We start from the raw sequence: 17,649 nt of genomic DNA, 5'->3' as shown, positions 1-17,649 counted from the left end.
ATTTTTTATTTTCAAGTATATTTTTGATGATTTTCATTTTGATGGTTACATACAGTTGGTAATTATTACCAATTACCAAGTAATTGATAATAACCAATTACATATTGTTTTAAGTAATTGGTTATTACTTAAAACAATAAATAAATGTATTGTTTATTACTAGTAATAAACAATAAAAATTCAGATTCCCAGGAAATTGGAACATCACGTAAAACACATGGACTTCAAATATTTTCTTTTACCTGATTTAAATCTGAGCTCTCACGAAAAAGAACCCAAGATGAGCAGAAACCAAGCCGGTACCATCCATAAAGTGATTTAATGAAATAACAAGATGAACTTAAAAGACCAAAGTTTAAGAAAACTGTGGGAGGCTGACTGGAAATGACAAGAAATAAAAGCATACAGGAAACAGAGGGATCAGGGAAAACCTTGACCAGTAAATGAGAGAACACAGGAGTCCAAAAAACAGAACAAAATTATAGCCAGTCCAAAACATTCTACCACAGACAGGACAGGAAATCTGAAAGTTGTGGCTCTTTTCATTCTTTGAGAACCACAGTTAGGGGGATTTGTTTACCTCTGTACAAAACAAAGATACAGGATAACATATGAAACAAAAGAGTAATGGCCTCCTATTGAGATGTTGTCTGCTTTAAAGGCATGAGTTTTATTAATAAACCAGTAGCATCTGTCACAGTGCGTACCTTTCCTGTCTCCTAACAAATACGGAAAACAATGACTGTCAAAGAAAACAAAATGCCAATAAAGAGACAAAGAAAATATTTTAATGACTCCTCTCGGTAAACAAAAGGCCCTGCTGAACTCCCCCCTCCACCTGTCCTCCCCTCTTCCTCTCTTTTTTTCTCCTCCACCTGTCTGTTCTCGCACAGCAGCCGGCTGACTGCCGGAGACGCCAGCAAGCAATGAGCTCTGACTGCGAGCGCGGCTCGTTTGGGACACTGGGTCGTTGTGACAAGTGCTGTCCCGGTCCTGCCTGGGCCCGTCTCCGTGTGATTCGCTGTTTGTGGTGACTGGCTGTCTCCATGGTGACACGACTGTCAGAGGATGTTCGGAGAAAAATACACACGTTTGTTAAATGGTGCTGCATGGGGAAGATTTAAGGAAAATTCTGTACTATTTAGATCAAACAAAACATTTTTAAAGAAATGAAATTATTCATTTGCAAACAACATAAAATATTTAGATTGCACCCGTGGACTTTAGCAAAATGTGCAGAAACTTTGATTTGTTTGAAATGACACATGTAATACTTTAAAGAAGTAAAATAAAATCAAACGAAACACGATGCTTTGCTCCAAAAAATTTTTAAAGTTCCACCAAAGGTATTTCTGGATCTCACTAATGCATGTGACTTTGCTGATCAGATCAGACATATTTTACCTGGCAGAGCAGGATTACTTTGTGCCATAAGGCTGTTATAACTTTGAAGAATGAAAGATCACATGTGGAGTTCCTCAAGGCATTATTCTTGAACCACTTTTATTTTCCTGTTCCTGACAGAACAGGTTGAAGAGTTTTCCAATATGCTGATTCATTTTTTTCTACTTAATTCAGAAAAGAACGAAGTCATAGTTTTTGAGCCAAAAATGTAATAAGGTCTAAAGATAGTCCTTAACTAGATTCAGCAAACTAAAGTCTAGGGAGTCATGTAGAGTCAACTCTGTCATGCAGAGAGATCTTTAGATCAAAGCTGCTACTTTCCTGCATCAAAAGAAATAAGGCAAAGAGAAAAAGAAAATATGAACAATGTATTATATGTAGAAGCTTGCAGGTTTGGATGAAAAAAAGCACCTCTTCTGATCTTGTTTACCTTTCATGTGTCGGACAACTCTGTACATGTTGGGCTTACTATGCAGGGCAGAAAGACTCAAAGCGGCAGTAAATTCAGCTTGATTGATTACCAAATAAAATAAAAAAGTGTCACCTCTTGGCCGCCAGAGCAGCTTTAGATAAATTCAAAATAAAACCTTAAGTGCCATAATCACCAGTGCGCAATTAAATTTGGAATGAAAATGTCAGCTGGATAGACCCCAAATGGCCGTAACTGCTGTCCCATATCAGCATCGCCAGGCCGCAGCAGTAAAGCTCACGTTTGTTTGTGCCCCTCCGTTTTACCGACATGCTTTTACAGTCTGTCATTTACAGTATCTTAACGATGATGGTAATTAGAAAGTAGGAGAAAGGGGTAATTTAGTTGCAGTCAAAATGTGGAGAAGGTGGGTGATGGACTGCATAAAGGTAAAAAAAAAACAGAAGGAAAACCTGAAGTAAAAAAAAGTGAAGAGGTCAATTGATCTTTAGGTCATAAACGACGTGGGGTCAGAATCATGAGCTCCTCTTTGGGTTGGTTAATACAATTAGTCTGACTCTGCTGTGTGACTTCATAAGCATATAAACACCCCCTGAGGTCAAGTATTAATACATCAGGGGATATCAGTGATAAATAAACCACAGGGCTGTGTTCACGTGTGTGTGAACAAGCAGGTGGAGTAATGATTAGATTTCCATTAGTAAACAGAGTAATGAACGTGTGTGTGTGTGTGTGCATATGGGACTGTTAATGTCTGTGTGTGCAGAAAAAAGTGAATTAAAAGTGCATTGACTATGTGGCAGCACGTGCTATATATTACAGGCAGGCAAAGCTGGCCGAAGCCACAGAACCTATTCATCTTCTGAGGGAGGCCCTACTCCCCTTTTCCTCCCCCCGGCATGCTCACCTCTCACTCCACCTAACCATAGACCCCTCCCCTCTTCTGGCATAATCAAATTAATTAGCATTTCTAGGATCCCACGCTCATTAATCTATCCAAAGCAGTCAGCAACAACTGCCTGGAGGCAGCAAGCTTGACCATAGCAGTGATCTGAGCAGGCCGAACAGACTTTTGTGTTGTTTGTTTTCAGCAGAGGGAGATTTATTGTTGCACTTGATTTTGATCATATACGTTGCTGCAGAGATATCAGATGTGGTCACAACTTCTTTGCAGCACAAATAGTGGATAATTTACTGCAGGCAAGTGTCACAGTGGACAACAGAAAACTCTGCCACCCTTTGAACTACTGTGTAAAAACACTTTTTGTTGAGTTTTCGATTTGTTTCTGCTTTTTCAGTCATTTCTATTTTGACTTCTATTTTGAGGAGACTTCTGATAGGTTCATTTCAATGGTGACTTTTTTTTTTCTCTACTCTTCCATAAAGGTGGAGCACACAACTAATATTTGTCCTTTCGAAATGTTCTGCTGCCTGAGCTGTGGATCTCTGCAGCTCCTCCATCATTAATATAGATCTCTTCTTTGATTGAAGTCTGCCAGTTTAGATAATCCAGATGTTTGGCTTAATTTTTCAATTTTAAGATGATGATTTAAACTACGCTATCGATCAGACTTTCTCACTGACTTCTCTGTAATGTCTCTTCGTTGTCACAATGGTGTTTTTTCAGCAAGGTGCAGTGATAACTAATTATTACAGATTTTATACATTAAATCATCCATTTTTCATGTCTATTAATACACACCTATCTCTAGTAGTTTATGTGTAAGAGACAAGTTATAGCCTGCACAGGTTACCAACCTCTTACCAGGCAACTTTCATGCAGCTGAATCAAATGATGAGGCCAGAAGGACAGAAAACTCTCAGAAGTCATTGAAATCATTTGAATGTCACAAAAAAAGAAACAGATCTCACATGACTGTACATCAGTCATCTACATCTGCGAAGTTTATTTCAGAGCAAAACTTAGTCTCACCTTTTTAAATTAATTATTGGATGATATGGTGAGGACACGGGAGCTAGAGCTGCTAATGAATTCACCAGAGCAAGCAGTAGGAGATTGATTAATTCATGACAGGTAGCTGATCCCCCTGGTCTTAGGGGCTCCCATGTGATCCAGTCCCACTTCCCCTTACCTCTTTATAGACCTGTACCCCTTTTAGTTGTGTTGTTGTTACACACCTATCCCTCCTTCTCACTCCCTCTTCCTCCTCTGGGACTGGTGGTGACACTAAAAGAAAACGAGTTATTAATTAAAACTTCAGAGAATTAGCTGCTTTATTTTTTTTTCTGTCTTAGGTTTCTACCTCTGTCAACCAGATCATCCTGTATTTCAAATTCAAAAGGATCAAGGGAAGAAGTATAAAGAACAGAAAGGTGAAAGAGAAACAGGAAAGAAAGGAGGATGAGGAGAAGTTTAAAAAAATCATCATGTTGGATAGTTTTTTTCCCCAGCTGGTGCTGAAGTGGAAGCTGCAGCCAGAAGAGAGTGCTGGATTGATCCTTCTCTCTTCTCTAACAAGAGGAGATTTGAGCAGGTTTCCTCTCCATGTCTGGAGGAATTCATCCCTTTCATCCGCCTCACTTCTCCCGTTTATCTCCCCACTCGTCTGAAGACCTCCTCCAATCCCTCAGTCCCCTTCCCCCAAAGTCTGCGAGACAGGGGAAACCCTGTTTGTGCAGGTTTCCGTAAGCCTTCCCCTTCACCCCCAAAAAACGCACTTACAAACACAAATACAAAAAAAAACAAACTCTCACGCCAATGCAAACTTGCACCCAACCAGAGTTCATGATTCATGTATTAAAAAGTTAGAATTTAAAGTTTACAGCATATCTGTCATTTATCAGATGAAACAGCGCAGTTTGCAATTAAGGAAGTTTCAAATAAAATTCAATCCGTGACTCTTACTGCACTTCTCTGCATCCTTTAAGAAAAGTTATACCTTGCAGAGAGGATACAAGAAAACAAAAAATTCTATAAAGGTACAAACTGGAAAACGAGTTCATAAAATAAATGTATATGTAATGGGGAATTTGAGACAAGAAATGCAAAGTATACTAGTTATATTTCCATTTGTCTAGACAAAGGAGCATCGCAGCATCGCAAAAGGCTTTTCTTCCAAATAAAACAACATACAGGCCTGACTGAAACATCCCAGAGCCTAGCGGGAAAGAGTGTTACTGGCGGTTTGAAAAATCCAGACTGGAACCTTCTGGCCACTGTTCCAAAAGGTCTCTTTTGTCCCAAAACAATACTTTGCGTCACTGAAAAAATGCTATAGTCAAGGTAAAGCATGGTGGTGGGATTATTATGATATGGGGTTACTTCTCTATAGATGGAACTGGAGTTCTTGTCTGTGTGGCAATTAGGAACTGTTTCAGATGAACTGGGAATATTTGAACTAAGCCTTTAGGTGTCTGCAAGAAACCTGAAGATTAGGAGGAATTTGTTTTCCTGAATATGAGCATCAATCCTAATCAACAAAAGAACAACTTCACCTGAAGACAATTTATGTTTTGGATTCTCTATTTATGATCTTTTAAAATCATTAGGCTACACCTTGGCCATTCATATATGGCACATCAAATGTATGGATAAAAGAGCCGTTGGTAAGGAAAATGTCAAAGATTATATATATTGATCCACCCATCCATTGTAACACGTTATTTCTTATTAAGCTTTACTTGATAGTAAATTAAGTGACACTTAGTTTACTAAATTAAGTTTTAGTCATTTAGTAAATTAACTTCAATAATTTTAATATTTTGAAAGTGCTTTAGAGAGAAAAATTACGATAAACAGTACAAATCGTACCAGAACATCCAATGAATCAATGGATTGATTTCCAAAAACGAGTTTCTAGTTGCTCTTAAAAAGCTCTACAGAGTCTGAAAATCTCAAACGGAAGCGAAGACCATTCCGGATTCTTAGTTTTGCTTCTGAGAAGGCTTTCACCTTTAGCTTTGGCTCAAAATGCAACAAAATAGTGGTAGTCATGTGACTAGGATGATATAATTTTCCCACAATCTCAGATTGCAAAGTACAAATGAATTTGAAGAATTTAAAAAGTTGATATTTAAAAGTAGTATTTATCTTTCAATAATACATAATTTGTCGGTTGGTGATGTCAATAAAAACCCGTCATGAAAAGGTGGTCAGGCTAAATAAAATGAACTGACTGTCTGGGAAGTGGAGAGTGTGGGAGAACAAACACAGAGAGACAGGCAGTCTGGCTTATCTCAGGTCTCGTAATATCCACTTTTCTGTTTGTCATCTCCATTAATGTGCTCCGTGAGCAAGTGGATGCAATCAGTTTTGGCTGATTTCCAGCATGTCCAGCTACCTGGTCACCACGGCTGGGCCGTCTGTGTTTCTGAGGATAGGAGAGAGGTTTCTAACATGTGGGACTGAGAAGGGGGCTGCAGGAATGGAGATCTCTTCACAAGGGGACAGCTTTGTGTCCCTGTTCCCCCTCTTGCCTCTCAACAACCCCCTGGAGAGGCAGTAGAGTCATTTGCTCAGCCTTATGATGTGGTCACGGCGTGTTACTGTCGAGTTGTGATGCGCCTTCGTTCGCTCTGCCTGGCTTCCTACCCCTTCCTCAAACCATCCAGCCTTCTCTCCCACTACAACTCCCCATCCCTCAGTGGTCAGTGTGGAGGGAAGAGCTGCTGACGCAGGGCAGCAGAGGTAACAAGCTTACCTGCGGATAATCTCCTAAGAGAAATTTCAAGGGAAGAAATAAGAAAGTGAGAGAGAGTGGGAGACAGAGAGATGAGGCGGGAGGCACAGATGGAGGGAAAAAAAACTTAGCAAAGTTTTTAGTCCCCGACTTGCTGCGGCAAGCACTTCCTATTCTCCGAGTCAACTTCCCCTCCGTGGTCAAGCACTTACTGCTCCCACGGTGCCCTCATTGTGGAAAGGGTGGAGGAAAGAAGCAGCAGGGAAAACACAGACAGTTGTTTGGCCAGACAACTCCTCTTTAATTCTGTCCCGAGAATCAAAAACTACTAGAAATATACAGTATCTGCTGGAAGTAATGTGACTGATTTACCAGTTAGTTCAAAGATGGAATGCTTCTGTTGTAGCAAAACAGAGAAACATTAAGTCATTCATAAATCTGAATAAAGATTATTCCTTAATATTTATATAACAGAATCCCCCCAAATCTGTGGGAGCTCTTTTCTGTGTGCATGAGAACAGCCAGTTACTCAAATATAAGTATTTGAGGATGAAGTTGACCTGGTCCCCAAATGCTAGACATCTTAATCCATGGGTCATTTGCTCTTTCCTTCTTCACTTCATCTCACAAATTGAGAAGTTAATCACTTTTTAATTTTCTTTTTACATCCTTTCAATTTTAGGCTTAGTTAGAAAATAAAAAAAGGAAAAATATTTTATATTGTTGCTGTTGATTTTAATATGTAATTGTGCTTAAGTGACCCACAGTTGGTTGTGTGGAAGTGAGGGTAATGAAGTGGCACAACAACAACATTTAGAAAGCACACAGGTTTATCAGTTATTATTAATAATTTGTTTTATATGGCCGTGGATAAAAACCTGGTGGTGCATTTAAGTACATCTTGTACACTAGAAATAGAATTCTTCTGAAATTTTATAATCACATTTTAATATAATCAAATATCAAAACGGTTTATGTACTTCCTAATACACATCTACAGGTATTTACAGTTTATTATTGATTTTGAAAAATAATTAAACAAACACAAACTCTGGACATTTCTAAAATATGAATTATCTAATTCTCAGAAAAGTTTGAAACCTTCTTAATTAATAGGTAATGATATTCTGGACAGCAGTCCACCTGAGAAATCAGGCTCAAACTAAATTTGAAGGCAGCTGATATTCATTGTGTCTCTAGATGAAATCACTACTTATGAACAAGTTGTCTTTGTCACCATTTCAGCAAACTGTTGTCCTATTTACTTAGGAAATAAGAATTGCTGGATTTCTTTTTTTTACTTTTTATAACCTACAGGTGACTTACATACAACCTACTGTTGATTTTTCTGGAATCTTAGTCTGTTTACCTAAAACACAGGATGTGTCACAAGTTTTAAAGGTTGTTTTCTTGAGCTAAGAAGTCACTTTCAGGAATATGAATGGCATCATTGGAAATTTTTAGAATGCTTCCAGTACTTGCAGGTTATTTTCAATAACATTTCCTCCTCAGCTCCTCCAGACTAGCAGCAGCAGCAATTAGCATTAGTATCTGCTGACCTCATCATATTACAGGAAGTAGATCTCAGTCCAACTGGTTTCTAAGAAGGGTTTTAAATGGCCTACTGGAGGGTCATTGTTGTGATGACACACTAATGGGAAAGAGTAGGAGCTTCTTAAAGAGACAGGGGCCAAATTTCAAGTTACTAAAATGTGAAGTCAGATTTCTTTTAAGTTATATTTGATATATACTGCATTTTATAACAACTGAACATACCATAGTTACTTGATTATGCTTTAAAATGGCACTATGTGCTTGAAAATATATAATACTGCCACTTTAAAACTTTGAAAAGCAAAAACCTCCGTTGAAGGTTTTGTCTCCGTGCTCCATGTAAAGTAGAAAATACAGAATAATGAATATGGGCATTTGCATTAGGAGGTTTGCACTCTGAAACCATGAGAGAAATCGTAAAAGTTTATAAATTAAAAAATGCAACTAGTCAAACCAGCAGACCGTTGCAGGAGGTTATTTGTGTGTGCGGGCATGTGGGCGTGGGGGTGTGTGTGTGTGTGTGTTTGGGCTAAGTTAAATCCTCCCTTTTAATCAAGACCAACTTTAATGAACTGTCTTTGTGCATCACTTTCATTAGCACATTTACTCAATCAATACGCACTGTGTATTCAAGCAGTTCAATGAAAAGCATAATGTGACGTTTGGACTTAAAAGGAAGGCTGCTGGTTTGTATGTGTGCATGTTTGTCTTGTGCACATGTGTTCTCACATGCATTGTGTTTATGTGTTTCCATGTCTATCGGCATGTAAATACTACATAGAGAGAATTTGGCTCACTAAGATTGCATAATGTTTCTTTAAACTTTGAAGACGCACCGGGATGCCACCACAATTAACTTTGTCAATCCAGTTCAGGCTGAATCGTCAATAGCGATCTACATCACTCAGTCTCTATTCATCCCTACTCCTATCCCATCATGCAGCAGTTTGGCTGCAGAATGCACTGATTAGCCCCCCCCGACCATTTAATTAATTAGGCTCGGCACTTAATTATGACAAACTGCATTACTGCTGCGGCACGCCGGGGCTCGGGCAGGTTATGTTCGGTAACAATTTGATTTGAGTGAAAATGGGGAGCACTGATGGAGGAGGGGGGGTTTATTGAGCAGAAAGAGACATATGATGAGATTAACAATAATCAGAGCAGCGGGAATAGCCCATGACCAGCCGGGGAGCGGGGAGGGAGGGCCAGAGGGTGAGTGAAGGGCTGAGATGGATCAAATTAGGTTTTTCTCTTCTCATTAGGATCTGGAGAGCAAAGTGATACTGAGGGGAATCTGTATGTGTCTGTGTGGTCGCTTGGATGGGAATATATTAAGCTCAGAGCGTGAGAATATTTTTACTGAAGTGGAGCTGATAATCTAATCTATATTCTTCCACAACGCACTTTGGTGGTACGGCAATGAAATGGATCAACTTATTCAGCAGATTTTAATTAAACCAAAATGAATTTTGTTTTAATTTTACATCCAGCTAAAGCCCAAATTCAAAATACTGATGATGGCCAAATGGACTGGAACATTTGTTAAAAATAAAAATGAAAGTGCATATATATATATATATATATATATATATATATATATATATATATATATATATATATATATATATATTTATACATATACATATATATATAGGCTGGAAAATTTTTTAAAAATGAATGTGCAAAACAATATATTTTTTTGTTTCACAACAAGCATATTTCATGATTTCTTGTCACTTGACAGCACAAAAACACTTTTCAGTTCTCTTTCAGTGCCTGAGAAATTACATTTGGCATTTTGTGGTAAACATGGCACTGACTCTGAGGCTGCAGAGAGAAACAATAAATGATCAGTAGTGTATGATTTCTTAGCATTGTAGCAGCGTTGCTGTATAGTTTACATCATATGGTAGATATTTTAACTCACTGAGTTGCACTCCTCTTTTTTGACATCTCACTTACATAACACCAGCATCACCTATGGGCTGTAAGAGGACAAACACTATGATTTGGTTGATAAAATTAATAAACCAAATGTGACATTGTTGAGGTTTAATCTGTTTATAGGGCTGCATATTGTAGAATCATAAACATGATTTATGATTTCTTCCATTGCTATGATTTGCACAAATGCTTTTAAACTTCAAAACATGTCCAGCTGTAAAGCTTTAAGAAGATGTTCAATGGGAGTATTTAAAGGGATAAAGTCTCATTCAGATACTGAATGAGCGCAGGATACTGTCCTGCGCTGTTTACCCTGCAGCCACAACACAATATGATAATGCCCAAGTGAATAGTGGAAGAAATGGGTTTGGTAAAATGATGAATTATGATAAATGAGGCCATAGCATAGGCATGAAGGAGTGGAAATCACCCCTCTAATGCACCGTGGTGTTGGTGTGAGTGTGTGTTCTGGTGAGCTAAATCTCTGAAGATCACAGGACCAGTGACAAAAACACTCCGATTGGATAGAAAGTGAGGGTTGTGCCTGCAGGGAGATCTTGTTGGACAGATTGAGAGAGGGATGGATAGAGGAGGGGGGATGAAAAGGTCGCCTGCCAGACACATATATTAACCCAGGACTCCCCCCTCAACACCAAGCCTCTGATCCCTTCACCTCAGTGATTTAACATCGCAGGACCTCTTAAAAGGGAACATTATTAGCTTGATGCAGCGTTGCATCTACAAAGCTTCTCCAACCCAGAAAGACTTTCGCAAACTGTCTTCAGCTCATTCATTTAAATTTCTCAAAAAACAAATTTTATGTTTTCAGATCACCCAGGCTATGTTGCGTAAGTAAAACGTGTTCTATAGTCAGTAGGAATAAAGATATTAAAGCCTCTCTTGGAGTCACTACGGCAATCAACAACAAATCGATCAATCCCATTGGACACGCTGGTGGTCGAGTTTATGCTTCATGTCCCCATTGACCGATTCGCACCACACAGAGATCCTGCTGGCTACTACTCTCAGCCTGCATGGCTGAACAGCAGGTCTTGCGACACATAGTTTCAAATCATTTGAATGAACTGGATGCTACAGGTATTTAATAAATTAAATCAGTGCTGATTGTTTATAGGGACTAATCATCTGCTTGGCTTTAAAGGTGGCATATTATGCCTCCTTAAAAGAATTAGGATAGATCTATAGGCTATAAAAAAACATGTTCATTACATTTTTGTACAAAATCATTCTTAGATATTGAGATATTAGTCTGCTTTGTTTTGCCTACTCCTTCCAGAATGAGCTGTTTTAGGGCCTCTTGTCACTTTAAATCTAAATAAGCTACTGCTTTCCACACCGCCAAACTCAACGTTTACCCTCACATGAAAATAGCTGCAAACAGATGTGCAAATATACAACCATTTTTGAAAAGCAGAAGAAGAGCCTCCTGCACAAACAAGAATTCAGCAAGTGGTTTCAAAATAGTAAGTCAACAAGAAAACACTTGTGTTTTCCAGTAGCCATTGTACAGTGCATAGAGAAGTAAAACCAGCTGGTCAAACATGCTGGAGCTTTGCTGGGGTTGCTAGGTAACAGCACAGTGCCCTTCAGATGTGACTCAACAACTGTGAGGTTTTTGAAATGGCTCATTTTCCAGACACTGAAAAACATGAACTTTTGGGAACTGAAAAAAACAAACAGCTTGTGTTTTCTTTTTTCATGTACTTGGGCTGTTGTTCAGAAGTAGTCAGTGGTGGGAAGTAACGAAGTACAAGTACTTCGTTACTGTACTTAAGTACAATTTTCGTGTATCTGTACTTTACTTAAGTAGATTTAATAATGGATACTTTCTACTTTTACTCCACTACATTTAACAGTAAGTATCTGTACTTTCTACTTCACTACATTTCTATATAGCGTTTCGTTACTCGTTATATCCAAGACGCATTTCAGTTTTTTGATTTGTTCGTTAGTTTGAAAGTATCCAATGGCGAGAGCAGAATCAGTCCGCTGAACCAATCCAAAGCGGGAAATAACCATTAGGCCCTCCCTCAAGAAGAGCAGCACAGTACGCAGGACCTGCAGAATCATTATCTCCCAGAATGGAGTCCAAGGATAGTCATCCTCCAGAAGACCTGCCCCACCCATGGCCTTATTTAAAAGATTTCTTTGAAATAACTGGGTCAAAAAACGCTTCCTGGAGATTCCAATGCTGCCTTTGCCTTCCCCGAAAGCATGAAATTCTATCTTTCAAAAATTCACCATCAAATTTGAAAAAACTTATTGAGGTAAGTTAAGTTGCTAAACGCTATCGATGTTAAATTAATTTGTGTTAGTGAAGTTTTATGTAATCTTAGCAAGCTTTTTGTTGAACTCAACTGCAGTAAATAAATACGATTACTGTATATTGTTATAAGCTAGCATGAACTTGCAAGTAACAGTGATTACTGCGGTCGTGATCACGTCTCCCGCCGTGAATGTTACATATAGGTTGACGCTAAACTCCTTCACGTCCTGGTTATTGAATAAATGTTAGCGCCATTAAAATAATCTCCATGTAACAGTTACAGTCATATTCAATAAATTAGAATATGGGTTCCAATGAGACGCAATTGTCGCAAGTCCGGCGACATTGGCGGACATGCCCGCCCACAGAGTCAGCCGTACCCCCCCTGCCTGGAAGGTGTTTATTGTCAGCCCCTTTCTGTTAAGAGTTCTCTCAAAATAGCTGGCAAAAAAGTTATGTTCATGTTTTGTTAGGACGAAAGACGATGTTTCCAAATCGCTTGATGTTTGTTAGGTCAGTTTAAAGTCCCTTTTTTCAGGGAAACAATTTTCTTTTGAACGTGTTTATTTTGAATTAAATAAAACATTTCAAAGGTATAATAATTTCTCTCATTTTGCCTAATTACATGTAACCCTGCAGGTCATCCCTGGAATTCTGATCCATAGAATAAAATATCTAAATCTAAACTGTCACAGGGGGTAAACACAATAAAAACATGCTTTATCTGCAGCATTGCTCATTAAAATGGTACATTACTGATTTATTAAAACTAAATATGATAGGTACACTTAATGACATTATATAAGCCGTTAGGTATTATGGTCGGCAAGTACGTTTACTTTTAATACTTAAGTAGTTTTAAAAGCTTGTACTTTCTTACTTTTACTTAAGTAAAATAATAATGTGGTACTTTGACTTTTACTTGAGTAAATTTTTGTCTGTGTATTTGTACTTTTACTTAAGTACATTGTATGTGTACTTTCTCCACCACTGGAAGTAGTCGAGCCTAAAATGGGAGTATAAAAGAGTGAATTGGTTTATAAAGGAGGAGTACAACCTCATGTGTATTCAGCTTGACCTCAATTCAACAGCTTTTGAATATTTGAGACATTTAAGTGTTCCCAAATAGTTTTCCAGTTGGTTTTAGAAAGGGTAAAGCAGGATAATATTGGCCTCCATCCCAAAGCAAGTCCTCAAAACTTGTGAATTCTTTTCAAAAGATGGGTCTGTGCCAGGAGACCAACCAATTTACATAATGTCTACCAATTCTGCCAAGAGGAATGGGCAAATTTCCACAAATATACACACTTAGCTGTAAAACAAACACAGTACACCAAAGTATATCAATAATGAAAAAATTAACTGATGAGAAAAAAGGCCTTTTAATATTCTTATCTTTTTATTCATCTCCCACAAATAAACATTTTACAGTGTAAGTACATTTTCTGCTCTGAGGACTCGACAGACATCACAAGTCAGGCTCATGCCCCACCGTGATGACAGCTAATATGGTATTGGTATGGTGCGCTGATTTATTCTGGTGTTAGTGTAATTCACACAGCTTCATAGGGTGAGGGCCCCTAACAGCCCCTCCCTACAGTGTGGCTTAGTTCCCTCCCTCAGGAGCCTGGTTCAAACACTTAATCCACCCTGCTAATTGGCCCCTGATGCCTCTATAGTGACTCAGGTACCTGGAAACACATTCTCACGCTGCTGCTCCAACACTGAACATAAGCTAAGATTAACAAAGCAAAGCAAAGGGAGGAAAAGGACTAACTCCTGGAAGTTTTGGGAAGTCTTTCAGAAACTTTTTTTTCAAGCAGAATGAACATTAACTAAATGTTCAACCGGAAATGGTTAAGATGTATAGTTGGATTTGAGAACTCACAGTCTGAATCTTGTTTTATATCATCACATGCACACCTGAGACTCTATCAACACATTTATTCAATGATTAAACTATTACAATGTGAAATAGTTAATACATATTAACAATGGCATGTTTTTCATGGCAAATCTGATGCTGTGCTGTGTGATATCAGAATATCAAACTGCACAATAGGTTTTGGTCCAAAGTAAAGTACTTAAGATCACACTGTTTTCCTTAGTTTTTTTGCACTAATTTTGACATTATAGGCTCAGGAGTCAGGCTACATCAACAAAAATATAAGTTTGAATATGAGGTCGGGGAAAATAATCTAAAAGACTTTTTTTTTGTTGACTGTGCTGAAAACTGAACAAAAATAATTACACCCACAAAATGATTTTGAAAGAAAAAAATTGAGGCATTGTTATTGTCTAAGGGACACAGCTAAAGTAATTTAATTAGAAAAAAATCAGGTCTGAGTATAATACCACAAAGTAACACTTTCTAGGACTTACACGTTAAAAATCCAATAAAGTTGGGAAACATTTTTAGCAAACATTTTTAAAATTAGGAACTCTTAAAACAAAAAAACTAACAAAATCAAGCACAAATCTATTACAAGAACTCTAAATTACAAGGGCATTCAACCACCAGATGACAATGTTGCTCTAATTAAAACTGTAGTTAGCTAGAAAGTTAAAACTTCATTGGTTCATTGGTGCATGTGGTTCTTTTTTCCCAGTTCACTTCTGCTCCATCCTTTGACCACTATAAAAACATACTGACCTCTGCAAACAGGGAACATCCCAGAAGTGCAGCATATTTAGAGATGGTCTGACCTTGTGGTCTATCTATCATGATTTAGACCTTATCAGCATCACTCACCTTGGTGAGTAACATATCATACCTACTAACAGGTGTCATGATTAAGTGTCATTTACTGGTCACAATGTTATGCCTGATGAATGTTCTTAGTCTTATAAATCTAATTGCCCAAGAGTTGCAAATCTTTTTAGGTAATTATCCAGTGAATTTTGCTTCTACAGACTATTTTTGAAGTTTTACAAAATTAATAACTTCAACATTATCACATAAGCTCACCTTTTCACCTCATCACATTATAATGTCTTGGATCGAAGCAACATAATCATCTTATACATGACATGAATTTGCACTGCAACCTCTCAGCTGTCGGGTTCCATATTTGGGGAGCCGTTCCTGTCCTGTCCAGTCTCCCCACCCCTCACCTTGTGTTGGGGGTAGAGGGATATCAGCATGCTGAAGGCAGCAGCTTTGGGACGTCCAGTGAGCGCTTGGGTAAACCTGCTTCTATATATATGCAAATCTCATTCATTCCACTTCTCTGGCGTAATTGACAATCTATGAAGGTTATTGATTGACTGCAAGGAGCGTCTTTATGCACATTGGTTGTCAGCTGACATGCATGTGTTTATTTGTTTGCACGTGTTAATACAGAAGATAAGGATTTTTCAGACTAAGTGGGATCCTAACTATTGGAAAAATGGTTATCTTCTTATGCAGTTTAACTTTTTACTTGGTCTCAACTGCACATTAATTGGAAAACATACAAATGAATTTACTGAAGGATACAGATAAAGCTCCCTTGTAATAACAGTTAATGACTAGTACTAGACACTACTACGACATGTAAAGTACTTCTGGTTATTTCAGTAAGCAACGTTACTTTACATGAACTGATTTCCTGACTTTTGGTAGGAACTTTGTAAGCAAAGTTTCTCTGTAACAGAGACTGGAACATGTGGGAAAACACTTTAGACTTTAAAAGGGATAATATAGTCATAGCTAAATATTCATCTTTCAGTTTGGCTTTATATGAAGCATACTTTTTCTTGCTTTATTTATTCCAATGTTATTAATGAATAAAGAAGATCAAAATATAAATGTATTCAATTTTATGCTTATATCGCTGTCAGTCCATTATTTGGGTATTTGCCTGTTTTTCAGTTGCAATGGTTGTGCCAAAATCATACTTGGGATTAGAAAAACTTGATTGACATTGACTTATTACTGGTCATTTCATGATGTAAGTGTCTTAAGCTTCCTCTGATTATGGGCACCACTGAAATAATTTTTTACTGAAAAGGTGTTACTGATAAGGTGGCAGCCCTCCATGGGCTGCCACCTTATCGTGGTGGAGGGGTTTGAGTGCCCCAATGATCCTAGGAGCTATGCTGTCTGGGGCTTTATGCCCCTGGTAGGGTCACCCAAGGCAGACAGGTCCTAGGTGAGGGACCAGACAAAGTGCAGCCCGAAGACCCCAATGATGAAGGAAAACCTTGGACTTGGTGTTCCCTCGCCCGGACGCGGGTCACCGGGGCCCCACTCTGGAGCCAGGCCTGGAGGGGGGGCACGATGGCGAGCGTCTGGTGGCCGGGCTTTTACCCATGGAGCCCGGCCGGGCTCAGCCCGAAGAGGAAACATGGGCCCCCCCTCCCATGGGCCCACCACCCGTGGGAGGGGCCAAAGGGGTCGGGTGCACTGTGTGATGGGTGGCGGCCAAGGGAGGGGACCCTGGCGGTCCGATCCTCGGTTGCAGAAACTGGCTCTTGGGACGTGGAATGTCACCTCTCTGGTGGGGAAGGAGCCGGAGCTAGTGCGTGAGGTCGAGAGGTTCCGGCTAGAAATAGTCGGTCTCACCTCGACGCATGGCTCTGGTTCTGGAACCAGTCTCCTTGAGAGGGGCTGGACATACTTCCACTCTGGAGTTGCCCAGGGAGAGAGACGTCGGGCAGGAGTGGGCATACTTGTTGCTCCCCATCTCGGCGCCTGTACGTTGGGGTTTACCCCGGTGAACGAGAGGGTAGCATCCCTCCGCCTACGGGTGGGGGGACGGGTTCTGACTGTCGTTTGTGCTTATGGGCCGAACGACAGTTCAGATTACCCACCCTTTTTGGAGTCCTTAGAGGGGGTACTGGAGAGTGCTCCTCCTGGGGACTCCCTTGTTCTGCTGGGGGACTTCAACGCTCACGTGGGCAACAACAGTGAGACCTGGAGGGGCGTGGTTGGGAGGAACGGCCCGCCCGACCTGAACTCGAGCGGTGTTCTGTTGCTGGACTTCTGTGCTCGCCATGGATTGTCCATAACGAACACCATGTTCAAGCATAAGGGTGTCCATATGTGCACTTGGCACCAGGACACCCTAGGCCGCAGTTCGATGATCGACTTTGTCATCGTTTCATCGGATCTGCGGCCATATGTCTTGGACACTCGGGTGAAGAGAGGTGCGGAGCTGTCCACTGACCACTACCTGGTGGTGAGTTGGCTCCGGTGGTGGGGGCGAAAGCCGGTCAGACCTGGCAGGCCCAAACGTGTTTTGAGGGTCTGCTGGGAACGTCTGGCGGAATCCCCTGTGAGACGGAGCTTTAACTCCCATCTCCGGCAAAACTTCGAACACGTCCCGGGGGAGGTAGGGGACATGGAGTCTGAGTGGACCGTGTTCCGTGCCTCCATTGTCGAGGCGGCCGATCGGAGCTGTGGC

The sequence above is a fragment of the Xiphophorus couchianus genome, chromosome 9, assembly GCF_001444195.1.
Source record: "Xiphophorus couchianus chromosome 9, X_couchianus-1.0, whole genome shotgun sequence".
Taxonomy (NCBI): Eukaryota; Metazoa; Chordata; class Actinopteri; order Cyprinodontiformes; family Poeciliidae; genus Xiphophorus; species Xiphophorus couchianus.
Note: the sequence above shows the minus strand (reverse complement) of the source record.